Here is a 27,529-nt window from a genome sequence, read left to right on the forward strand (position 1 = left end):
GTCTTCCTGAGCAAAATGCAGGATGAATCAATTGCCTATATATGATGGGCAAAAATTACTGGAGAAGTTCTAAAGACAGTCACCGTTCATATGAGTCTACAATAGACAGTTTTGTTTTTCTTACTACAGTCTCTTTGATTAATTGCTTTTTCACTGTTCTTGATGCATTTTATGAGCTTGTTTCACTATTGTTGGTGCTAGTGTCTAATAGAATTCTCTTCCCTGCTTCAGCCCGCCTTTATTTTTGTGTGTGCAATGATTAGACCAGAGGTGGGCAAACTGCGGCCCGTGGGCCACATCCGGCCCATGGGACCCTCCTGCCCGGCCCCTGAGCTCCTGGCCTGGGAGGCTCCTGGCCTCTCCTCCACTGTCCTTCCTCCCCTACAGCCTCACCTTGCTGCGCCACCAGCACAATGCTCGAGGCAGTGAGCTCCTGGGGCAGCACAGCTGCAGAGCCCGGCCTGAGTGGCTCTGTGCTGCGCAGTGCATGGCTGGCTCCAGCTGGGCTACAGCCACCTGTGCACCAGGCAGCATGGTAAGAGGGCAGGGAGTGGCAGGGTTGGATAGAGGGCAGGGGAGTTCAGGGGGAGGGGTTGGGGCAGTCAGAGGACGGGCAACAGGGGGTTGAATGGGGGTAGTGGGTCCCAGGGCGGCAGTCGGGACAGGGAGAAGGGGTGGTTGGATGGGGCAGAAGTTCCAGGGGGGCAGTCAGGAAGGAGAGAGGGGGTTGGATGGGGCAGCAGGGGGCAGTTAGGAGTGGGGATTTTGGGGGCAGTCAGGGGACAGGAAGAAGGGGAAGTTGAATGGGGGCAAGGGTCCCAGGGGGGGCAGGGGTTCCGGGGGCAGTCAGGGAGAAGGGGTGGTTGGATGGGGTAGGGGTCCAGGGGGGGTGACAATCAGGAATGAGAGGAGGGGTTGGATGGGGTGGCAGGGGGCAGTCAGGGGCAGGATTCCGGGGGCAGTCAGGGGACAGGGAGCAGGTGTGTGTGTGTGTGTGTGTGTGTGTAGGGCGGGGTCCCGGGGGGGCTGTCAGGGAACGGGGGGTTAGATGTGGCAGGAATCCAGGGTGGGGGGGAGGGAAATGGGGCAGGGGCCGGGCCAAGCCTGGCGATTTGGGGAGGCAAAGGCTTCATACGATTTCCAAAACCTGATGTGGCCCTCAGGTCAAAAAGTTTGCCCGCCCCTGAATTAGACCTAGATATACTGCCAACCATGGACATTAATGTATGATTGGATTTGCTTGCTTCTTCCTGTTCAGCCCAGGTCCATCTAATTAGTGAAGTTGGGCAATTGGAGGATCTTATGCAGAGCAGTGATTTGCTTGATAATTGTATACTTAGATTAGAGGATGCAGCTGTTTCTCCTCTATCCCTTTTTGATTGGTTCTTTAAAGATTGCCCTGTCTTGGTGCTAGGCTGTCTGAAAGAGGTGGGTTATACAAGCTCATGGCAGTCTCATATATGTAATGGATCATGTTTTGCATGGTTACACCTGTGCAACTCATTTGAAGTCAATGGGATTTTTATGGGACTATAATTTGATTTAAAATTTTTATCTGTATGCTGTTGTTGGTCTAGCTTTGACTTAAAAAAGTTTAGTGATGACAGATTCTCTTCCCACATGGCAAGAATGGCAGAAGTTTCTTCTTCAGTTAGCCCTGTGGCTCTGCAGCGCAGATCACTGTTGCTTCCACCTTCCAGGAGTTCCCAGGTTGAATGCCAACTATATGCAATGGAGTTCTGCACTGTGAAGAAAAGATCCACAGAGTGGATCAGAGAGGTGGAATATTGCCTGAAGATTCATAGTTACTTTTTAAAGAGTAAGATCTTGCTATCTATAGTATCCAACAATACCACAGTTATTATTATTATCTTGCCATTGCAAGACCAATATGGCAGTTAATAGGGGGCGCTGGAGACAAAGACTGCGACAGCATGCTTTGACACCAGCAGGCACCAAGGCCGTGAGTGGCAGTCCCACATAGGCTTTGCCATAATCTGTCACTTTATGTAGAGATCTCTGTGCATGAGGGGGGGTAACGTATTTACAAATAACACTTCCTGTGGTGCTGAGACTTCAGATGCAGGTCATAGCATTATTTCTCTGGATGCTGATGCATACATCTCCATTAGATATGCTCTCTTTTACTTTGAGAAGTATATAGAGTCCAACTAGGCAAGTAAACTGGTAGGAGGTTGGCCTGAAGATTATCACAAGTGAAAAATGTTTGCTAACAAATTATTCCAAAAGAATAAGCAGACATGGGTTCTGTCTGCCTGACACTAGTTCATATTTCTGATGGTTTAAACTTTATATAGGGTTTTTCCATACTTCACAGATTGTATACACAAAAGGGAAGAAAAAAAAAAGGAGATAGATCTATTAAACAGTACACCAGGGAGGCTGGTAGCTAAGCAGCACAATGGTATCAGTCACCACAAGCCTTTTCATACATTGTTGAGTGACTGGGGAATAAGTTAACCATTTTTTATTAATAAGCAAGTAACCAATGAAGTTGTGTGGGCTTGGCCACAGGGGGTTTTCCATATCCATAAATTCATGCAAATATCTGTTTATTTGTGATACATGTTGCAAGTTAGTTTCATTGTCAGTGCATTCCTAAACCAGAATGTGTGTATCTTACTTTCAGCAGTGTCTTGCAGCACTACCAGTGCTAGTAGGTGAGAACTCACTTCCCTGTATTTGTGACTCTTGGCTGTGAGCCCTAATAACAAAGCAATATCCGGGGTTATAACATTAGTCAAAGAGCAGTTTTGCTCCAAGGATACCGGTCTCTCAGGACATTGTCACTAGTTGGGAATAAAAATCTCCCCAGTACACCTTGTGTTCCCCAGCTGCTGTCCCAAAAGTTGTCATCTAGTTCCTTAAGTTTTTAAAATGCCATAGAAAGATCATCTTGATAAAAGCGGAAGAAGATGCCAGCTCTCCAAATATTTCATTCTTCTGCTTTGATTTGTCTCTGTGATCACTTTACACCAGTGAAAGGCAAATCCCAAATATAAAATTATTTTTGCCAGCATCTAGTTACTTTTAAGACCAGTCCTGTTGTTCGTTTTTTCCAGAGAAATTTTTGTATGAATAAGTATTAAGCCCATTAGTTTCAATCAACTCATGGTACGCTATAAGATGGTGGGAGACTGGTTTCTCAGAAATGTGGCCCCAGGGACCATTACAAGGAAAATTACATTTACTTTTGAGTCTAAGTGGTCAAATATTAAATCAAAAGTGTCTGTCACTGTAATTGTATTTATTACAATTTTTAGATAAGCCAATATACAATATCCATTTACATCTGAATGTTGGAAAAGGATGGAAATCAAAGATCTTTATTATACTACAGAGACTCTCTGAAATCATGAAATATCTGAAACCTTTTGATTTCTTCAAACCTTGTTTCACTTTCCTTTTTAAAACAACATTCAACTTCCAGAAAAATAGATTGGAATCTAAGTCCTGATGGTTGGTTTTGTGTATTCATTTCCATCTACTCTCTTCTACCTGGTTATGGCTGGCCCATAGAAAAGCATGCAGAAATATTTTGGGAGGTGCTGTTCTTGCATGGTGCCCAGCTCATTTCTCAGACCAGGAGGCTTTCATAAAATTTGGAAAAGCATCTGAAGTTTTGATTGCTTTATCCAAACAGAACTTACAAATCTTTTGAACTCACCTGTAAACTAATGAATATTTCTCCTTTTTAATCTGATTTATCAGCCTCTGCGTACTCATTAAAGCCCCAAATACCAATACTTACCCATATTCCTATCTCTATCCACTAAATTGGACTTCTTGTGTATAAAGTGTTCATTGGCATCAATAAGAAAAGGAGTACTTGTGGCACCTTAGAGACTAACAAATTTATTTGAGCATAAGCTTTCGTGAGCTACAGCTCACTTGCATCCGATGAAGTGAGCTGTAGCTCACGAAAGCTTATGCTCAAATAAATATGTTAGTCTCTAAGGTGCCACAAGTACTCCTTTTCTTTTGGCGAATACAGACTAACACGGCTGCTACTCTGAAAATTGGCATCAATGAAACTTACTCATGTGTAAAGCTAAGCAGTTTGCAGCATTGGGGCCTGAGATAAAATCAGAGAAATTTTCTTTATATTGTGCAAGTAACATAAAGTCTTCATGTGTTAAATTGTTTGTTTGGTATTCAAAAAGCTCTTTTGAAGGATTGTTTAAAAATATCTCCTTGAGTAGGTTTTAAAATGTAGCTTTTCTTGTACAGGCTACAGATGTACAAATAAAAAGATGCACTAGGGTACAAAGGCACTGATATTTTAGAACGGTTATTATTCAGAGAACAATTATTAATGCCACCTTCTCTTGTCTGCTAAAGCAGAATGTTATTCCATGCATGTAGTATATGGATCTCTCTATCTATTCATCCATTTATCTCTGTCTCTGGGCATGATAAGTTATTTAAACTCTGGAATTTTAATTAACTGAGATACAAATGTGTTTTTCTCATCTATCTCCATTTCAGTAGAGCAATCTTATTGAGATGCATAATTTTTATCAGTGTCACCTGTGTCAGAATTCAGAAAGGATGCTAATGTATCACAATATTATACATAGGAAAACGGATAAAGGGGAAAAGGCACCATTCATGTGTGTGGGTTTGAGGAGGATATTAATAAAAATAGATAATCACTTATCCATAGAACAGTTTAAGAGTGAAAACTTATGTCTCAGCTTTTGCTTCTAAGTAACTTTAGTGATTTAACTTGACATTGGAACATTTTGTTTGTGACATTAGCTCATCTCTTGGCATCAGCATCCAGTTGTTGCTTGGGAAGATAAAATCAGTGACCTAAGCACTAAGTGACTAGACTGTAGACCTCTGGCTGCGGTCCTTATAGTCTACCAGCTTAACTGCAAGATTTATGTTTAATATCTGATATTAAATAAAAAAATGCATACTTATTCTTCTTTGATATATTTAATATAAGATTCTCCCACGATGACAGATATTTTGTCTTAAGATTCCAAGGGTATGATTCAAGATTAGATTAATTCTTTTTAGAACCATAGGTCATTTTGTAATAATATTTAGCTGCACTCTGGGTGTAGGACTCATGGTGATGTATTGCATGTTCAAGTGAAAGTTGAGGAAAAAGTTAGATTACTGGGCCTAGGATATATGCTGTATAGCTAGGTTCCTCTCATTTCTTGTTTTATGGGAGCATGAAGCCACAATATAATATCCTTACTCATTCCCATTGAGTATTCCCATATTCCAGAAGCAGTCTTGTGGAGATCATAGGGACTACTGGTGGAGTAAGGTACTACTCAGGGTATAAGGTGCTATTCAACAGGAGTGGGGATATTGCAGTCTAGAGAGCTGCTATGCCACACCTGGCCACAAGGAGGCACCAGTGGTGAGTAAACCCTTTCACTAGGGAAAAAAGAAAGATGGGATTTTCAAAAGAACCTGAAATCATATTGAAATTCCTTGGGAGTTTGGTACCTAACTACCTGAAAATCCCAGCCTAAATTTCTCACCTTCTCCCTTGCAAAGGCAGCCTTAAAAATATAAACTGCTGCAAATGCACCACTAAGGCTGAAAGTTTGCCACTGATTTTGCTGAAGATCCCTGGTTATGTAAGGAAAAACACTAGGCAAATTCAGTAGGACATCCATTGCTGCAACATAATTAGAACTATTCAAAACATTTAAAAATCCTAAATAATAAATATAGATGTCATTTTGTATATTATCATAAAAATAGAAGAACATTGATCTATCCCAGCAGTGGAGCCTGCCTTTTTCTTGGCAGTTCTTGCTGCTTCTTTTGCAAAATGTTCATGATCAGTCTGCATTTATATATAGTGCTTCTCATCCAAAGATCTCAGTGTTGTTTACAAACACTAATTAATTTAGTTCCCCACCACCAAAGTAAGGTAGGGGATTGTCCCACTCTAGCAGTGAATAAATGGAATCGGAGAGATTATAAATTGTGACTTGAACTATATGCACCCACACAAGGGAGGTTAAGAGGGAGCAGGATCCTGAGTCTGGGCATGGAGGAGTAAGTCATTCTATACATCTGTTTACTTCCTCCCTTGAGAAGGTGTGGTGGGAGTGAGTTAGAGGTGACAGTCAGGGAGCGGGGGAGGAAATGGGTGGATCATTGGTCTACCCCTCCCTACTCATAACCAAAATAGCTGAGCCAGTGCAAGGGAGACGGTAGTAAATTATTACTGGTATAGGCTAGCAGTAAACTACCCTCTGCTTGGGAGGAAGTGTAGGCAGCATTGTGATAATCCCTTTTTGAATCTCAGTCCCTGGCTTTGCTCCTCCTGAGTTGATGCAGTTTGTGTCACACCTCACTTAGTGTCCTGGCTAATGTAAAAATCTAGCCCTAAATGACCTAAACCAATACTAGAACCCTGTCCTGTGTCTTTATCACACTGCAATCATCCTCCACAAAACATACATCATCCCAGATGAGTCTCCAGCCCACAGTCCTTAACCTTTGGAAACCAGTTCCTTATTCATTAAGGCCACAATTCAGTAATATACTTAAGCATGTGCCTAACTTAACTGGAGCCATGTTATAACTTTCTTTCTTTTCTCCCCCCTACCCTACCTCACCCCAGTCTGGTGCTCAGCCTGGTTCTTGTCTTTGCTCATTTTATAATAATTCCACACATTTACTTTCTCCAATACTTTTTTCATTACATTGTACAACCCTTTACTTTAAGGTGTCAGCATTATTTCATCAACAGAAAGTGATTGCTACATTTCAGACAAATACATCTCCGCTCATAATCTCACACAAAATAATCATAGAATATCAGGGTTGGAAAGGACCTCAGGAGGTCATCTAGTCCAACCCCCTGCTCAAACAGGACCAATCCCCCATTTTTTGCCCCAGATCCCTAAATGGCCCCCTCAAGGACTGAACTCACATCCCTGGGTTTAGCAGGCCAATGTTCAAACCACTGAGCTATCCCTCCCCCCCAATTTATGTCTCTGGTTTATCCTTCCGTCTCCCCAACACTCTCTTCCTCATGTGGTCTGTCATCCCCCTGTCCTTCCCCACCCCCAATTCCATTTCACATAGACTTATTCTTTTCCTGGGCTTTTTGATCTCAGCAATACTCCTGTCCTCCGTGACCCTCTCCTCCCCCAAGGAGCATGTAGGCACCAGCTGACCTGAAGGATTTTTCCCTCCGAGCTCTGGTGAGAGCAGCCCAGAGACCCTCCCATCACCTAGCCAGCCCCTATGGATGGCCCAGCCCCATGCTCCTCCATCGGTCGTGCTCATTTTGAGGCCTCTGCTGGGGAGGCTGTAACTTCTGCTAATGCCTGAGAGCAGGGAAGTGGAAAAGTCAGGTGAAGTCTCTGCTCGGCTGTTGCCCCAATGCACAGATGCACCGAGAGGCAAAAGACCAAGTCAAAAGGAAGGGGAACAGCTGGATCAAGCTGCCCCGGGGCCAATCCTCTGGTGCCTCTCTTTTGGATGTCTATATGATCTAGGTGAGAGTGTGGAACACAGCTGGAAGCATGATTCAAAACAGACTGAGCTACTGAATTCAAAGGGAGGTGTGGAGAGGGAAATCCAGATGGGCAGTGCAGAGCCCTGGGGAGGGAGCCATCAGTCCAGAACACATGCAGAAGGCAGGAAGCCCACCATGCAGTCATGCATACAAGCAGTGTACATGCCTAGAGTCAGCTCTGGCACTAGCATCCAGCAGGACTCAATCTGAAACAGAGCCATAACATGAAAAATCCCAGGTAATAGAACACAAGGGATGTGGAGGGAGAGCTGGTACCTAAGCATCAAAGTGGTGTTTTGCCCCTGCTACTGGTTTGTCACTATCCATTGTATAACAAGACGGGGGAGGGGATGTAGGTGAGTGGTGGTCTAATGTCCCCAGGATCCTTCAGGCAGGGGGGCATCAGGCATCTGATACACAGCCCACTTGCTTCAAAACAGAAGGGGGGTGAGAACAGGAAAGAGATGAAGGCAGTCACCATGACAATGCCGTTAACAGCCTGACAGATCACGTGTTGCCAAGGACAACAGATCACATATAAAAGAAAACAAATCCTTAACAGCAAAAGGGCCCACCTCATTGCAAGGGCCCAATCAGAGGGCTCAAATTCAGCCCAAGGTTCTTCAAGGAATCCTGGCCAAAGGATCAGTTTGACGCGGGGCGGGGGGGAGTGCTGACCTGGGAATATGGCAGGGGAGTTTCACTCCCTGCAGATGGGATACCTGAGAGTCTGTAACCTGAGCCGGGAGGGGGAGGTAACACCTCTGCCCTGGGCATGTGGACAAAGGCTGCAGGAGAGAGCCTGCGAGGTGGGGGTTTAGTTTCAGTTTGGTGCTGGGTGGTGGAACGCAGGGAACCCCAGGGCTGGGGTCTAAGCTCCCTGCTCCCCCAGAAGGACTTGACTGAGGGGTCCTGGTTGTACCCCCAAGCTCTGTTTTAGACTGTGTTCCTATTGTCCAATAAACCTTCTGTTTTACTGGCTGGCTGAGAGTCACAGTGAATCCCAGGAAGAGGGGTGCAGGCCCCGGACTCCCCCACACTCCGTGACAACTGGTGGCAGTGGTGGGATCTACTGCACCCCATGAACGATGCTTCCTGCAGTAAGTGACTGGGGAACAGTAAAACGAAGGGGGATTGATGGGGACCAGGTGTGCTGAAGATTCAGAGAGAGATGGTTTCAGGGGTGGTTAACCCTTGGGAGTGTGTGACCAGAGAGAAGGATTTTTGCAGTAACAGGGTTCCCCTGGGGATTGCAGAGAGCAGTCCAGGGGCAGAGGAGTCTGCAGCTCGACTTTGTAAAAGAGGTGGTGACCTCAAGAAGGACTGGCACCCTAGGGGTTCTTCCTGAAAACCGTAGAAAGCTGCCCAGGCCTATGAATGGCCAGCAGAGAGATGTATGCTAAATGCCTGAAGAGCGTCCTGGTGGAGCTGTGCTGGCAGAGGGGGCTGCGCACTGGGAGGTCCACCAAGGAACAGCTGATTGCCCAGTAGGAGGAGAGGGATCGCTTGGATGACCCGATCCCTGTCCCTGAGGGAAGCCACCTGGTGAATGCAGCGTGGGCCCTGGGGCCTGACCAGGCTTGGAGGGGTCAGACTGCTGCTGAGGACATCCCGAGACCCTGCCTACCTATGCCTGGGAGAGGGGTTGGGGGAAGCCCAGTAAATACCGAGGGCACCCTGACCCCGGCAGCCAGCAGGGGATCCTCCCAGCGGAACTCCCCATCCCTGGAGTGGAAGCAGCTGGAATGGGAGAGGGAGATGAAAATGAGGGAGCTGGAGGATCATGAAAAGCAGCGTCAGCATGAGCGGGAAGAGAAAGAGAAACAAAGGCAGCATGAACTGGAACTGGCCAGGCTGAGGAGCAGTGGGACCCCGGCTGCGATGAGTGGGGGGGGGACCGAAGACTGCAAGGAGCTTTGATAAGTGCTTCCTGGCCCAGCATAAGGAGGGGGAGGACATAGATAGCTTCCTGACAGCCTTTGAGAATGCCTGCGAGATGCACAGGGTTGACCCTGCAGACAGGCTCCAGTTTCTTACCCCTTTACTGGACCCCAAAGCCGTGGAGGTGTACAGCCGAATGAAAGGGGCGGAGGCAGAAGACTACAAACTGTTCAAAAAGGCCCTGCTCCGTGAATTCACAGAATTTGTCAGTGATTGAGTTTGAAAGAGACTTTCAGGTAATGAGTCCACTGAGAGCCTGATCTTTCAAACCGTTCCTGTGTATAGCTGAAATCACGTGTGTAGTCCTATTGAAGTTTTTAACACAAAGGCAACAAGAAAATGGAATGGGAAAGTCGGTGGAATCTACATGTAAAAGTAAAATACACATGGTTGTAACTGTATGGTTGCCTCCCTCAGTTGTAGTTCTAGGAAATTAAAGAAAATCTAGGCTATCTGGAAGCACATAAAATAGGCAAGTTGTTTTTAACAACAACAACAAAGTATATCTGCTTGTGAGAGGTAAAATGAAGAAAAATTTCTACTACACCATTCTGTTTGAGCCAGGTTTCTGTGTGCCATGAAAATCTGTGCTGAAGTCAAACTCTGTCTTCTTGGAACCCCACCAGTGTGGTCCATCTGTTTTCTTCCTTCCTTTTTGTTAGACTCCGATTACTATCTTCATTCCTCTCCTTTCACATACAGTAAAGGGTTTTTCTTATCCAATGTCATGGACTATTGCAAACCAGTGCAAAAGTTGCTAACTCTACCACTCTTCAGTAGTTGCACATAAGAAGCTTTTCCTTTTCACATGGTGGTTCATGCACATCAGTGGAACTTGAAACTCTCTGTGGGCCATACTTTTGGCTATAAAAGTAAGCGACTGGAGATGGAAAGGAACTGTAAGATAAAACTTGACACATAGTATGTAAACTGGGCAAAATGGAATGCAAACACAAAGTAATGTATTCATTTGTAAAAGGTGCACAGTTCCTAATCATGGCACTTTCCATTTCTTTCCATACCTACAAATGGAGAAAAGGAGGATTGGGGTTTGTGAAATCCCATCCCCATTGAAGTCAATGGTAAAACATCTATTGACTTCAGTGGGGCCAGGATTTTACCCAGGCTCTGTTAACAGCCCTTTCTGTGATACCCTCATGCCGCAGACCATTCTCCTGTGACCATCCAAAGTCCAGTGAGTTTTTCAGGCTTTGTTCTTCACTTTGTGGAAGTGCTGACAAAATTTCAGTGAGTGCACTTTGGAGATCTCTACACTTTTGTATAGGAGCTCCTTATGCTAGTGGCACTAAGGTGGAGAGTTATTCCTTGAAAGTGCATTCCCCCAAGAAAGGTGCACAGTATGAAATCAAAGCTTTGTGTGAGTTCTGTATGAGGCTCTTCAGACTAAGCTAGAAAGGGTTCACAGTTTGATGCTTTGTTATATTATTTTCCTTTGCTTTCTTTCTTAATGGGATTTAGCTTTTATCCTATCCCACATAAATGTCACTGTCAGCTACAGCGTCTTCTTTCTTTACTTACATATATGCTCGATGGGACTTTTATCTTTTTACAGCTCATAGCTAGATTCCCTTTGCTTCCATGGATGTGTGAACAATTTCTATTCAGGTATTCTTCTTTTGAGAAGGCACATTATTTTATCACTGCAGTATGTGGTACAATAGAACTATACAGTAAAGGCCCATCAGAACTAACTAGAAGCACTAATACATACCTGCAATGTCTAGTGCTTAAGGCAGCTCAAAAATGCTGGGATGAAAACAATGTAATTTAAAAGGTCATGTGCCTCCTCACCACTGTTTGTGATGAGAGGGCATTGACAGTTCTTAGCTATGGTTATTCAGAGAACGTCTACAAAGTACATTCTTGAGATGGGGCCCAAACCAGAAACTCAAACTCAACTCTCCTCTCCATTCCTGACTTTTTTGGGGAGTGGGCGGAAAGGGAGGTATATATTCAGATTCATTTTGTCCAAGCCAGGCCCTGAAACTTTGGCTTCAGGTCAGATCTAAAATGGGAAGAGTCTTATTCTCTGTATCTGGTTTGGATGCTGTTCAAACTAGTTGAAGTCTGTTGAGGACAGCTGTTCTCCTGAGATTGCAGCCTGATACGGTAGAAATCTTACTGTATCCACCAACTGAACCCAATAACATCCGCTTGGGGATAATTTCTCTATGGAATCCCAACTTAAGCCTTATGAAGACTCCAACCAGAACATCATCTTTATGTCTCTTAGGTTTCCTCATATTGGTTTAATTTGTTGGTTTGACTTCCTGGCAGAGAAATCAGAAAGAGACTCTGTGATGTAAGACTGAGAATATAAGGATGGGCTTGGGGTTTATCTGGAACTGGTCAGCAAAGAGGTGGCACTTGGACCATAAAAGTGGATGAGATGACTTATGAATTGAGTATAAAAAGAAAACTCAGGAGACAGGAACCAGAGACCAGAACCTTGCAAATAGCAAGGGAGAGGTTACAGGAAGGAGCCACCAAAAGGTGATGAAAAGGTTGGAGTAGTAAGAGGAAATCAGGAAAACAGTTTCAAAAGCCCAAGAGGGAAGAGCATATAGATAGAGGGCATGGCTGACTGTCAGAACTAAGAGGCAGATATATTACAAATGATCAGCACAGAGAAGATGACTCCCTGAAAAAGGCCAGGGAGTGGTCAGTGGTGGTCTTTTAAAGAACAGTTTCTTGGGGAACAGGATGGGTGTCATAGAGACTGGACAGCAGGGAATCCAAGAGTTAAAGCTAGTGGTGAGGTAGTCAAAGCAGTGCGACTTGACTACACACCCAAGGAGAAGCGGAGAGGCATGACAGGTCAGGGAGCCGAGCAAGAGAACGCTTAAAGGCTGAAAGGGAGAGGAGCAGTGAAAGGGGAATGAGTTGGTGGAAGCAGTATGGATGACTATAGATAAGGAAAAGTAAGGGGAGGCAGAGAGGATAAGAGATTTGAGACGTAATGCTAGATGTAATGGTTACACAAATGCTCCCCCCATGAGGCATTAAAAGCCTGGGAAAATATAAAGTAAATTGTTGAACACAAAATATGAATCCTTAACCCCTGTCTGCATCTGTCAAGGTGCCTTCCCCACTCTGAACTCTAGGGTACAGATGTGGGGACCTGCATGAAAGACCCCCTGTCATAAATATAAAGGGAAGGGTAAACACCTTTAAAATCCCTCCTGGCCAGAGGAAAAACCCTTTCACTTATAAAGGGTTAAGAAGCTAGGATAACCTCACTGGCACCTGACCAAAATGACCAATGAGGAGACAAGATACTTTCAGAGCTGGAGGGGGGAGAAACAAAGGCTCTCTCTGTCTGTGTGATGCTTTTGTCGGGGACAGAACAGGAATGGAGTCTTAGAACTTAATAAGTAATCTAGCTAGATATGTGTTAGATTCTGTTTTGTTTAAATGGCTGATAAAATAGCTGTGCTGAATGGAATGGATATTCCTGTTTTTGTGTCTTTTTGTAACTTAAGGTTTTGCCTAGAGGGATTCTCTATGTTTTGAATCTGATTACCCTGTAAGGTATTTACCATCCTGATTTTACAGAGGTGATTCTTTTACTTTTTCTTCTATTAAAATTCTTCTTTTAAGAACCTGATTGCTTTTTCATTGTTCTTAAGATCCAAGGCTTTGGGTCTGTGTTCACCTATGCAAATTGGTGAGGATTTTTATCAAGCCTTCCCCAGGAAAGGGGGTGTAGGGTTTGGGGAGGATTTTTGGGGGGGAAGACGTTTCCAAGCGGGCTCTTTCCCGGTTATATATCTGTTAGATGCTTGGTGGTGGCAGCAATAAAGTCCAAAGGAAAATAGTTTGTACCTTGGGGAAGTTTTAACCTAAGCTGGTAAAAATAAGCGTAGGAGGTTTTCATGCAGGTCCCCACATCTGTACCATAGAGTTCAGAGTGGGGAAGGAACCTTGACATCTGTACCCTAGAGTTCAGAGTGTGGAAGGAATCTTGACACCCCCTAAGCTTATTCTTACCAGCTTAGGTTAAAAGCTGCCACCACCAAAGTGTTACACAAAGAACAGGGAAAGAGCCCACTTGGAAACATCTTTTCCTCCAAAATCCCCCCAAGCACTACACCCCTTTCCTGGGGAAGGCTTGATAAAAATCCTCACCAATTTGCATAAGTAAACACAGACCCAAACCCTTGGATCTTAAGAACAATGAAAAAGCAATCAGGTTCTTAAAAGAAGAATTTTAAATTAAAGAAAAAGTAAAAGAATCACCTCTGTAAAATCAGGATGGTAAATACCTTACAGGATAATCAGATTCAAAATATAGAGAATCCCTTTAGGGAAAACTTTGTTACAAAAAGACACAAAAACAGGAATATATATTCCATTCAGCACGACTTATTTTATCAGCCATTTAAACAAAACAGAATCTAACGCATATCTAACTAGATTGCTTACTAATTCTTTACAGGAGTTCTGATCTGCATTCCTGCTCTGGTCCCGGCAAAGGCATCACATGGACAGAGAGGGCCCTTTGTCCCCCCCACCCCGCCTTGAAAGTATCTTGTCATTTTGGTCAGGTGCCAGAGAGGTTATTTTAGCTTCTTAACCCTTTACAGGTGAAAGGGTTTTTCCTCTGGCCAGTAGGGATTTAAAGGTGTTTACCCTTCCCTTTATATTTATGACAGCATCCCTAGTTTAAATGCAAATAAAGCAAAAAAAAAAAAGGACACTGTAAGTGCAGGTTAACTTCATTGCTAGCTCATCTGGTCTGTAAAACCATCCAATGTTAGGAGAACCTAATCCCATCTCAGTGAATATTAAACAAAATGAGAGTTCTGCCTCTCAATAGCCTTGGTTATTTTTGGTTTGTTAGACCCTCTCAATAGACTTGTCTTTGGTATCTGATTCTGTTGATATAACCACTAGAAATACATTCAGAGAGCATTTGATTTAGAATTGATATTAGAAGCTCCACTATTGCAGGGCTGTAAATAGTGATTCATTTCAGAGTGATAGATTTCTTTTTTTCAGAATAAGACGTAGCAAAGTAATTGGTTTTTGAAATGGCTAGATCAAGACGCTGGATGTTAAATAGGGTGCAGCTAGTAAATTCAGGTGCCTAATGTAGGCAGCTTTCTTAAACTTAAAAACTAAGTGTGATTGTTCTCATTTGCATCACAGCTGAAAGGAATTGTGTTTCATGTTAGCCTTTGTAAGAGCTGATGCAGTTGAATGCTTTTTTGGCAACGTCTTTCAGTCGGCCCACATCAAATAAAACTATTGGTTAGTATTGTGACTAAAGCAAAGCAAACTTGTGTTTAATTTGACCCCGTCTTCACCCACCTCCTCCAGTAACAGCTGAAAATTATTATACCTGAGAGAAAAGAGAGTTCTTCCTCTTTTTCAGTTTGTTCACTTTGTGCATTTGAAAGTACTTTGTGTACAGTCAGTTTCACAGTTTCACCTGCATAGTCAGGGCTGGAAGAGCTTTCACTCTGAGGCTGACTACACTGCCCCACGGTTTGGACTACAGGGTATGAATAGCAGTGAGCACCAAAGTGCTGCTCTGTACCTCCCCTGTGGGGACACTAAACTAAAACATTCCTAGTTTGTATTAATGTAATCCTGTTTGAAGGAACTAGGAACTTCCAGGTTCGTGCCTGCAGCATCCCCCTGGGGGAGCTACATCACAGCACTTTGGTGCGCACTGCTAATCATGTCCCTGTAGTCTGAACTGCAGGGCAATGTAGATAAGCCCTAATAAAATGAGGGATCAGTGACTGCTTGGAATGTAGAAGCCTGGTTTCCTGGTACCCAGCTCAGTGACCTGTTCACTAGACTATGGTAGGCAATGCTGCATCTCAAATAGGTGTTATGTACTACTTGTAGGGTAGGTTACTACTAGCAGGTCAGGCTTCTGTATCAGGGCTTATTTCTCAGAGAGATGCATGCCAGATGTGTTCACCATCCGATCCTTTAATGCTGTGCCAGGTATCTTAAAGTATTTTCCACACAGTGCCACCTAGTGGCTGAACTGTATAATACAGTTTAGCATTTTACAGATGTAGTACTGTGGATCCCTGCACCCAACTGGAATCTCAGTGACCTAGGAATTGCATCAGTGGAACTCTGTATTGGTGCAATGGACTATATTAGTATATCTGTTTGCAGTATGGGGCCTTAGTTAGTCAATTTCACATGTTTATGTGGGTCTTTCACATCGCAACGGTGGGGAGAGAAACATTTTAGAATAATAGGAACAGGTGACTTATATACTAGATAGTCTGGGCAGATGATTCTGAAACTACTTTTAACTCACTTTTTGAATTTGACTAGAAATATGGTTGATGTTCCTGAAAACCACAGAGAGGAAAGGAATATTCCAAATTTGAACTAGTTTTGTGAACCTGAATAATATTGTGATGGCAGTGGTCACCAGATGATGCTGTCTTGCATTGTCTTACCAGTTCTTTTTCTTGGTGTGCGAAGAAGATTTTAAAAATGTGGTGGTAGTTTTATAATTCAGTAGTCCTTTGAGAAAAGCTGTGACAGGTAGCAGTGGGTTTGCTCTCTGCTATATTCTCTCTATTTGGAGGCAACTCTCAGGGCAGAGTAGTTCCTTGGAATCTTGGCAGGGGTGTGTGGGCTGAGATTTCTGGAGGAAAGTATTGCCTGCATGCTGGTTGTGACTGCCTCCATTTCAGGACAGATGCCTCCATTCCAAGACTCTGTGTGTGTATGAATAAAGTAAGTGACACTTAAAGTATACCTAGACTCTCCACCATTCATTTCTCCTCCTCTGGGAAGCTGAACTACAAGGCTTGAGACATCCCCTACTGCTTATGAGAGGGGTAGTGCTGGTGTCAGAAACAGAACACCAGTGTCAGAATAAGGAGCAATAATTCATGGTTCATAAAACCTCAAACTACATTAATTTAATCTATCCCTGGCCCTGGCATGTCTTTAGCTGTCTGTTGGGACATCCACATTCCATGATAGAACTTCCAGGGTTATAGAGTCATTCTGCACAATTCTGACAATGTTCACTAGTAAGAGAACCTCCACTTACATTGACTTTATTGTACTCTTTTTGGGACAAGTGCAGAGTTCCTTCTGTGGTTACTGCTTAGGTCTTACTCAAGCAAACCTCCTTTATCATAATTGAGAGGGTCCAGTTCATGGACGGTCCCACAGGCCAATGCAAGGGAGTGTTGGGCCATTACCTTTACACAATAGAAGCAGGCTCTGGAGAGCCACTGTGGCCTTGTTTACATGGGGAAATTGAACAGAATAGTAACTGTGGAATAGCTCCTTGTGTGACAAACTATTCCAGAATAATTACGCTGCTCACCCATTACTTCCTCTTTCCAATCCCCTACCTCCAGGTCTTTGCACACTCTGATAGGTAGGAAGTGGTGGGAGGAGGCAGGGAATTGGTGGAACTTTGGCTTCATCCCACCCCCAGTGTGCCTAGTGATGTAGTTACAGCAGCATGTCATAAAGCTCACACTGACAGAATTAGACCTGGCATAGTTTATTCCCTCCAGACAACAGGAAGACTAGGAGGGATATCGCCCTAGAGTCACAATCTCCTCCTCAGCTGTTCTAAGGGCAGCATGGCAATGCTCAGCCTTTTACTTGGGGCTAGATCATAAACTGACTTTTCCTAGCCCTTAATAAGTGTTAACTTACATGATGCTTTACATGCAGTTTGTAAATAAATCAAGCTGTGGTTTTAAAACAGATTCCTGCACAATCTCTTAGTATTGTAAAGTGCCTTCAAATCTTCTTCCTGGTATGCAGTTATCAAATAAATGGAGCAGAAGAACATCTTGAACCTGCAAAACACTTTAGAGCTTTTCAGGTCTTTTTTTCCATGAAAGTTTGCACAGTGGGGAAACATAAGCAAGCTGTCAGAGTTAGTTTCTTTCACCGTCTAAGAAACCTATACAAGCCCTTGTCATTATTATGGTGAGCAGCAGCAGTAAGGCAGTACGTTATTATTTCACATAGAAGTTTTATTTTTTCAGGTCTTAGTGTTTGAAGATCATTTCATTCATTAGTGTAAAATTCATCATTAGAGTAATTTCATTGACTTCAGAGAGTTTACATAAAGCATGAAGATGGCCCCATGACCTTAGTGCCAACAGGAATTCTCTAGCACTAATAGGGGCTGGGCGGGGATGTCAGGGGGTGGTGGTGGGATGCTCATGTAAATCTTTCCTTTAAAATGGATCCCAGCTCTGGATTCGTAATGATCAAAAGAGAATGGGGTGTAGGTTTGGTAGCTAAGGAGGAGACTATGGACCATTATCTTTTCATTCATTATAGATTGAGGGCTGGGATCCATTTTAAAGTAAGCCATTGGTTTTCAGCAGATCATGGTTTGTTACATGAAACAATTATTTTCTGATCATTCCTGGACCCTGTTCTAGCTGCTGGAGTGTAAGTGTAATTTTCTCTTATTTCCTACACCACCACCCGTACCCCAGGGCTCAACCCAGCAGCTGTCATAAGACAATGTGGGGCCAGCAGCAGGTCAGTTTCTATTTGTGAACATTCTAATAATAATTTCAGAAGCTGCTGTATACACAGGAAAACAGTCTGTAGGCGCAAGGACTTTAGCTTCAAGAAACAGGAATGGGGGGGAGGTGGTAACCGTTTTGCTAGCAATGGCAGCAACAAGGGCTGGGTTCAATCCAACTAAGGGTCTTTTCCTAAAATCAATAAAAATAATGGCTCCACCTTTTCCCTGAACCATCTTAATTCTGACTCTGGGAAATAAAAATACCCTCCTACACCTCTCCCTCCCCACTCCTGGTCACCTTTTATGGTGTTTCTTCCATATTTGCTCAGAGTCCTTGTGATATGGCACCTTTATTTTATACTCTTTATTTTGGGGAACAGGTGGGATTAGGGTAAATGAGGGAGGCCTTCACTGAGAGCATCTCTTCAGAGTCTTTGACAGTCTAGGTGTCAAGGTTCCTTCCCCACTCTGAACTCTAGGGTACAGATGTGGGGACCTGCATGAAAACCTCTTAAGCTTACTTTTACCGGCTTAGGTTAAAACTTCCCCAAGGTACAAACTATTTTACCTTTTGCCCTTGCACTTTCGTTGCCACCACCAAACGTCTAACCAGGTTTATTATTAGGAAAGAGTTGTTTGGAAACGTCTTTCCCCCCAAAATCCTTACCAAAACGTTGCACCCCCCTTCCTGGGGAAGGTTTGATAAAAATCCTCACCAATTTGCATAGGTGACCACAGACCTAAACCCTTGGATCTTAAGAACAATGAAAAAAGCATTCAGTTTCTTACAAGAAGAATTTTAATAGAAGAAAAAGTAAAAACAATCACCTCTGTAAAATCAGGATGGTAAATACCTTAGAGGGTAATTAGATTCAAAACATAGAGAATCCCTCTAGGCAAAATCTTAAGTTACAAAAAGACACAAAGACAGGAATATCCATTCTGTTCGGCTCAGCTTGTTTTCTCAGCCATTTAAAGAAATCATAATCTAACGCATGTCTAGCTACGTTACTTACTAAATTCTAAGACTCCATTCCTGTTCTGTCCCTGGCAAAAGCATCATCCAGACAGACTCAGACCCTTTGTTTCTCCCCCCCTCTGCTTTGAAAGTATCTTATCTCCTCATTTGTCATTTTGGTCAGGTGCCAGCGAGGTTATCCTAGCTTCTTTTTTTACAGGTGAAAAGGCTTTTCCTCTGGCCAGGAGGGATTTTAAAGATGTTTACCCTTCCCTTTATATTTATGACACGCCCCCCAAATCACAGATAGGGTGAAACACTGGCTGGGATTTCTTCCTGGAGCGTTAGGAAAAAACAGAGTTAATAAGACAAATGCACCTCTAAATATACTACCAAGTATATAAAGACTAACAATATTTTCCTCATCTCAAGGATGATTTTAACCAGTTGATTCTGGGAAACTTTCACGGGAGAGTGCATCAGCCACTTTGTTAGAAGCTCCTGAGATGTGTTGGATGTCGAAATCAAAATCTTGGAGAGCTAAATTCCACCAAATAAGTTTTTTGTTATTTCCCGTGGCGGTATGAAGCCACTGTAGTGCAGCATGGTTGGTTTACAGGTGGAAACGTCATCCCCAAACATGGGCGTAGCTTTTCCAGAGCGTAGACAATGGTGTCCCATTCTTTTTCAGTGACTGACCAGACTGTCCCTCTCAGACAGCTTCTTGCTGAGAAACACTACAGGGTGGAATTCTTGATCCGGTCCTTCCTGCATTAAAACTACTCCCACACCACGCTCGGATGCATCGGTGGTTACTGGGAATGGTTTGTCAAAGTCTGGGGCCCTTAGTACAGGGTCAGACATGAGTGTCGCTTTAAGCTGGTTAAAGGCCTTCTGACATTCTTCGGTCCACTGAATGGCATTTGGCTGTTTCTTTTTGGTTAGGTCTGTCAGTGGGGTGGCGATTTGGCTGTTTTGCGGTACAAATCGCCTGTAATAACCGGCCAAGTCTAAGAAGGATTGAACCTGTTTCTTTGACCTTGGAACAGGTCACTTTTGGATAGCATCCACTTTGGCCTATAGTGGGTTGATAGTTCCTTGACCTACCTGGTGTCCAAGGTAAGTCACTCTGTTTAGGCCTATTTGACACTTCTTAGCCTTAATAGTTCTTCCTGCCTCCCTTATGCGCTTGAAGACTTTTTGTAGATGTTCCAGGTGTTCTGCCCAGGAATCTGAAAATATGGCCACATCACCAAGGTGACTGCATATTCCCCTAATCCCGCTAGAAGACCATCTACAAGTCTTTGGAAGGTAGCGGGTGCATTCTGCAGCCCGAAAGGAAGTACATTTAAATTCATACAGCCTGACATGTGTGGTGAAGGCTGACCTTTCCTTGGCGGATTCATCTAGCGGTACCTGCCAGTACCCCTTGGTTAAGTCCAAGGTAAAGATGAACTGGGCCCATCCCAGTTTCTCTAATAATTCATCTGTGTGTGGCATTGGATAGTTATCTGGGCGAGTTACAGCATTTAGCTTATGGTAGTCCACGCAAAAACGTATCTCCCCATTTGGTTTGGGAACTAGAACAACTGGAGATGTCCATGCACTGCCAGAAGGGCGGATTACATCCATCCATAACATATCCTGAATCTCCTGTTCTATAGCATTTTTAGCTTGAGAAGACACCCGGTAAGGTTGGACTTTAATTGGGTGAGCATTACCTGTGTCAATGGAGTGGTATGCCCATTCAGTCAGTCTTGGGGTGGCTGAGAACGTCATCGCGTAGCTAGTGCACAGCTCTTTGGTCATCTGTCGCTGCATACGCCCAAGGGTCATGGAGAAGTTCACCTCTTCCACGCCACCATCACTTTTCCCTTCGTAGCTGACACCTTCAGGCCACTCAGCATCATCTCCTCCCTGGGCTGTAAACTGACAAACCTTTAATTCTCTGGAATAAAAGGGCTTTAGAGAATTAATATGGTACACCTTAGGCTTTCGGTTGGAGGTGGGGAATGCTATGGGATAATTAACAGCTCCCAGGCGCTCTTGGACCTTGAATGGCCCTTCCCACAATGCTTCCATTTTATGGGCCTGGAGTGCCTTTAAGACCATGACCTGGTCCCCTACTTTGAAGGACCGCTCTCTGGCATGTTTATCATACCAGGCTTTTTGCTCTTTTTGAGCATCCTGTAGGTTTTCTTTAGCAAGGGCTAAAGAGGTTTGGAGGGTGGTTTGTAGGTTGGTTACAAAGTCCAGAATGTTAGTTTCTGGAGAAGGTGTAAACCCCTCCCATTGCTGCTTCACCAACTGTAATGGCCCCTTAACCTCTTGAAAACCCTAAACTGGGATGTAGTACAGATCTGTAGGCAAAGAACAACTGCTGCAACACTAGGTCCCAATCATTGGAGTGCTCATTTATGAATTTACGTATCATGGCCCCCAAAGTTCCATTAAACTTCTCTACCATGCCATTTGTTTGACGTGGTAAGGAGTGGCAACCAAGTGATTTACCCCATGAGCTTTCCAAAGGCTTTCCATAGTTCCTGCCAGGAAATTAGTTCCTGCATCTGAGAGGATGTCGGAGGGCCAACCTACTCTGGCAAAAATGTCTGCTAGTGCCTGGCACACACTTTTAGCTCTGGTGTTGCTTACAGCTACTGCTTCCAGCCATTGGGTGACAAAATCCATGAAAGTCAGTATGTACTGCTTTCCTCTGGGTGTCTTTTTCGGAAAAGGACCCAGAATATCCACAGCTACTCACTGAAATGGAACTTCAGTGATGGGGAGTGGCTGGAGAGGGGCTTTGACCTGGTCTTGGGGTTTTCCCACTCTTTTTGGCATACCTCACAAGACCGGACATAGGTAGAAATATCCTTGCCCATTCCCTCCCAGTGGAATGACCTCCCCAACCGGTCTTTGGTCCTGTTAACCCCAGCATGGTCACTAGGATGATCGTGGGCTAAGCTCAAGAGCTTGACCCGGTACTTAGTTGGAACTACCAACTATCTCTGAGGATGCCAGTCTTCCTGGTGTCCACCAGAAAGAGCTTCCTTGTATAAAAGTCCTCTTTCTACAACAAACCTGGATCGATTAGAAGAACTGAGAGGCGGTGGGTTGCTCTGTGCCGCCGTCCAAGCTCTCTGGAGGCTTTCATCTGCTTCCTGTTTGGTCTGGAACTGTTCCCTTGATGCTCGAGACATCAGTTCCTCATTGGATTGTGGTCCTATGTTTGGTCCCTCTGGAAGCGATGTAGGGGATGAGGCTGTTTCTGTTGACTGTGAACCGCTCTCCGCTGGTGCACTATGTTGGGGTTCAGGCTCCGGCTGAACCTCTTGTGTAGGGTCATCGGCTGCTGCCAGTTCAGGTTCGGTGGGGCCCTCTGGTGTTGGGGTTGCAAATACTGGATTCAGTGCGGGCAATGGGTCTGGTTCTGGTTGTTCCACTGGTTCTGGTTCTGGGACTGGCTCTGTCTGTGTCTCTGGGACTGGATCCACTACTGCTGTTGCAGACATTGGCCTGGGGTCCAGGTCCATCACCTCTGACCGGGTCCTGGTAGAAGTTTCCGGGACAGAGCTAGGCGTGACGGCTTGTTTAGCTTGGCTGCGGGTGATCATTCTCACCCTCTTGGCTCACATGATTGGTCATGTCTTCCTCCAACAGCATGGGGATGGGATAATCATCATAGACTGCAAAAGTCTACATTCCTGACCAGCCCTTGTACTGGACAGGCAATTTGACTGTAGACAAATTGAAAGAGTTTGACTTGAAGGGTTGAATCATCACTTGGATCTCTGGGTTGATTAAATTGGGATCCACTAAGGAAGCATGGATAGCCGACACTTGTGCTCCGGTGTCTCTCCACTCACAGTTTCCCTCTGTTCCGTGTGTATCTGGGAGGTATCTGGGCCTGAGAACCTCTGGGGTGATTCCGGTGCAATGAACTGTAATCTGTTGGGGTTCTTGGGGCAGTTGGCCTTTACATGCCCTGGCTCGTTACATTTAAAACATCGTCCAACTGATGGGTTACTGGGGCAAGGTGGGTTGCTGGAGAATGGTGCGGCGGGATGATAAAGTGTCTGGAGGGTTCCTTGGGGAGTAGATGGGGCCTTGGGCTGCCCCCGGTAGTACGGTGTGGTCTGAGGTTGTCCCTTCTGGTATCCGCTCCAACTGTGACCAATTTTTTTTTTCTCTGCCACTTCCACCCATTTGGCTCCAATCTCCCCCGCCTTGATTTCAGTTTTGGGCTTCCCATCTAGGATGTACCTTTCTATTTCCTCAGGAACACCCTCTAAGAACTGTTCCATTTGCATTAGGAAGGGCAAATCTCCTGGAGATTTAACATTTGCTCCTGATATCCAGGCATCCCAATGTTTCACAAAGTGGTAGGCATGTCGGGTAAATGACACATCTGGTTTCCACCATAGGGCTCTGAACTGCCGATGGGAATGCTCAGGGGTTAGCCCCATTCTGACTCTCGCCTTGGTTTTAAACAGTTCATACTGGTTCATTTGTTCCTTAGGCATTTCAGCCATCACCTCAGCTAAGGGTCAACTGAGCTGCGGCCTCAGCTCTACCATGTATTGGTCTGTAGAGATGCTGTACCCAAGGTAGGCCTGTTCGAAGTTTTCTAAGAAGGCCTTGGTATCATTACCTGCCTTGTAGGTGGGGAAATTTCTGGGACGGGAAGTGGTACCTGGAGAAGGATTGCTAGGGTTTGTTGGTATATTCTGCTGAGCCTTTGCCTTCTCCATCTCCAGAGCATGCTTCCTCTCTTTTTCCTTCTCCTCCAGTTCTTTGTCCTTTGCCTCCATTTCTTTGTCCCTTGCTTCCATTTCCCTCCTGTGGGAAGCCTCCATTTCTTTTTCCCTGGCCGCATGTGCATCCATCTCCATCTCCATCTGCATGAGTTCTATCTGTCTTTCATATTCCTTTTGTTTTCCTCAGCCTCAAATCTGGCTAATTCCAGCTTTTGTTGAACCGTGGAGTCTGTCATCCTAACCTCTCTGTTTTTAACTAACTTTACACCTGAGAGTTAGAAAGAAAACAAAAAAAAACAACAACCCCTTTGTTTGTAAAATTTTGCTGTGCTGTCCGGATACCTATGTTCTCTGATAGTGATTGCCCAATCCTATCTGCCCAAGATTGTCAGCCTACAGATAAATCCTAAAAAAAAAAATCCCTGACACCTTTGTCTCCAGGCAAATAGGCAGAAAACCTCTCTAGTTGCTCTTAGAAGAAGAAAAAACAAAACTAAAAGCAAAAATCTTCAGGTCTGTGAAGACTTGTGAATTTCCCTGCAGGAGGTTAACTACCCTGCCTTTAGGTAGAGAAAACTCCAGCTCACAAAAGACAATTCCCTTTTGTCTCTGCTCTAGCCCCAAAGCAGAGAAAAAAACTCCAACTGCTTCCAGTTGGAAACCTTTGGGGACAATGTATACCTTCAAATCAGCGGCACTGCGATGGGTACCCGCATGGCCCCACAGTATGCCAACATTTTTATGGCTGACTTAGAACAACGCTTTCTCAGCTCTTGTCCCCTAATGCCCCTACTCTACTTGCGCTACATTGATGACATCTTCATCATCTGGACCCATGGAAAAGAAGCCCTTGAGGAATTCCACCATGATTTCAACAATTTCCATCCCACCATCAACCTCAGCCTGGACCAGTCCACACAAGAGATCCACTTCCTGGACACTACGGTGCTAATAAGCGATGGTCACATAAACGCCACCCTATATCGGAAGCCTACTGAGCGCTATTCCTACCTACATGCCTCTAGCTTTCATCCAGATCATACCACTCGATCCATTGTCTACAGCCAAGCTCTGCGATATAACCGCATTTGCTCCCACCCCTCAGACAGAGACAAACACCTACAAGATCTCTATCATGCATTCCTACAACTACAATACCGACCTGCTGAAGTGAAGAAACAGATTGACAGAGCCAGAAGAGTACCCAGAAGTCACCTACTCCAGGACAGGCCCAACAAAGAAAATAACAGAAGGCCACTAGCCATCACCTTCAGCCCCCAACTAAAACCTCTCCAACGCATCATCAAGGATCTACAACCTATCCTGAAGGACGACCCATCACTCTCACAGATCTTGGGAGACAGGCCAGTCCTTGCTTACAGACAGCCCCCCAATCTGAAGCAAATACTCACCAGCAACCACACACCACACAACAGAACCACTAACCCAGGAACCTATCCTTGCAACAAAGCCCGTTGCCAACTCTGTCCACATATCTATTCAGGGGATACCATCATAGGGCCTAATCACATCAGCCACACTATCAGAGGCTCGTTCACCTGCGCATCTACCAATGTGATATATGCCATCATGTGCCAGCAATGCCCCTCTGCCATGTACATTGGCCAAACTGGACAGTCTCTACGTAAAAGAATGAATGGACACAAATCAGACGTCAAGAATTATAACATTCAAAAACCAGTTGGAGAACACTTCAATCTCTCTGATCACTCGATTATAGACCTAAGAGTGGCTATCCTTCAACAAAAAACCTTCAAAAACAGACTCCAACGAGAGACTGCTGAATTGGAATTAATTTGCAAACTGGATACAATTAACTTAGGCTTGAATAGAGACTGGGAATGGATGAGTCATTACACAAAGTAAAACTATTTCCCCATGTTATTTCTCCCCCCCACCACACCCCGCACTGTTCCTCAGATATTCTTGTTAACTGCTGGAATTAGCCTACCTTGCTTGTCACCATGAAAGGTTTTCCTCCTTTCCCCCCCCGCTGCTGGTGATGGCTTATCTTAAGTGATCACTCTCCTTACAGTGTGTATGATAAACCCATTGTTTCATGTTCTCTCTTTGTGTATATAAATCTCCCCTCTGTTTTTTCCACCAAATGCATCCGATGAAGTGAGCTGTAGCTCACGAAAGCTTATGCTCTAATAAATTATTTAGTCTCTAAGGTGCCACAAGTACTCCTTTTCTTTTTGCGAATACAGACTAACACGGCTGCTACTCTGAAACCAGTTGGAAACCTGCTTTCCAGCAGCCCAAAGGAAAAAAAAATCCCTTTTAAAATCTGTGTTTCTGGTTCAAAAAATCTCAAATTGATCTCAAAATGATTTCAAGTTAATCCCACTGCTCTGCCACCATGTCAAGGTTCCTTCCCCACTTTGAACTCTAGGGTACAGATGTGGGGACCTGCATGAAAACCTCCTAAGCTTACTTTTACCAGCTTAGGTTAAAACTTCTCCAAGGTACAAACTATTTTACCTTTTGCCCTTGGACTTTCGCTGCCACCACCAAACGTCTAACCAGGTTTATTATTGGGAAAGCGTTGTTTGGAAACGTCTTTCCCCCCAAAATCCTCACCAAAACCTTGCACCCCCCTGCCTGGAGAAGGTTTGATAAAAATCCTCACCAATTTGCATAGGTGACCACAGACCCAAACCCTTGGATCTTAAGAACAATGAAAAAAGCATTCAGTTTCTTACAAGAAGAATTTTAATAGAAGAAAAAGTAAAAACAATCACCTTTGTAAAATCAGGATGGTAAATACCTTACAGGGTCATTAGATTCAAAACACAGAGAATCCCTCTAGGCAAAACTTTAAGTTACAAAAAGACACAAAGACAGGAATATCCATTCCGTTCGGCACAGCTTATTTTCTCAGCCATTTAAAGAAATCATAATCTAATGCATATCTAGCTAGATTACTTACTAAATTCTAAGACTCCATTCCTGTTCTGTCCCCGGCAAAAGCATCATACAGACAGACTCAGACCCTTTGTTTCTCCCCCCCTCCGCTTTGAAAGTATCTTATCTCCTCATTGGTCATTTTGGTCAGGTGCCAGCGAGGTTATCCTAGCTTCTTTTTTTACAGGTGAAAAGGCTTTTCCTCTGGCCAGGAGGGATTTTAAAGATGTTTACCCTTCCCTTTATATTTATGACACTGGGCTACAGAATAAATCTGTTTCCTTCCTCCTTTGACCAAAACGCCATTGAGAATTACACTACCTGTTGCATGTTTGAAATGAAGTGGGCTAGACTGCCACAGGGAGGTGTTTCAGAGCACGTAGGATATTTCCTCCAAAGTCTAAACAAGGCCAGGTAACTTCACAGTTAAAAGGTGATAGGAAGAGACTAATGAGATGAGATGAAGCTAAGAAGAAAACCTTAGACTAAATATCAAGAAAAACTTCACAATGAAATCTAATAGGCTGCAGAATAACATCCCAAGGGAAGTGGTGGAAGCCTCTGCTCTCTGGAGTGAGTGACACTTGAAATGAGATTGGGCAAAGTACTAAAAAACATGCTCCAGTACATGAGTAATATAATCCACCCTGGGCTGGATGAGGGGGATAGACCTACTGAGTTCCTTCCAACTCTCATTTCTGAGGCTATAGAGTGAATCATTTGGGAACCTGAACACTCTGTATTCTACATCCATTCCACAGAATGCATTTCAATGAGTTTCTTGCTTGTAATTACAGTGTAATCACCCATATGACAACAGTCAAACAGCATAAAACCTTGTTATAATGTTACTCAGCAGGTTGTTGAGCAAATGAAGTTATATCTCTGACACATCTGAT

Source organism: Dermochelys coriacea, chromosome 6, assembly GCF_009764565.3.
Source record: "Dermochelys coriacea isolate rDerCor1 chromosome 6, rDerCor1.pri.v4, whole genome shotgun sequence".
Lineage (NCBI taxonomy): Eukaryota > Metazoa > Chordata > Testudines > Dermochelyidae > Dermochelys > Dermochelys coriacea.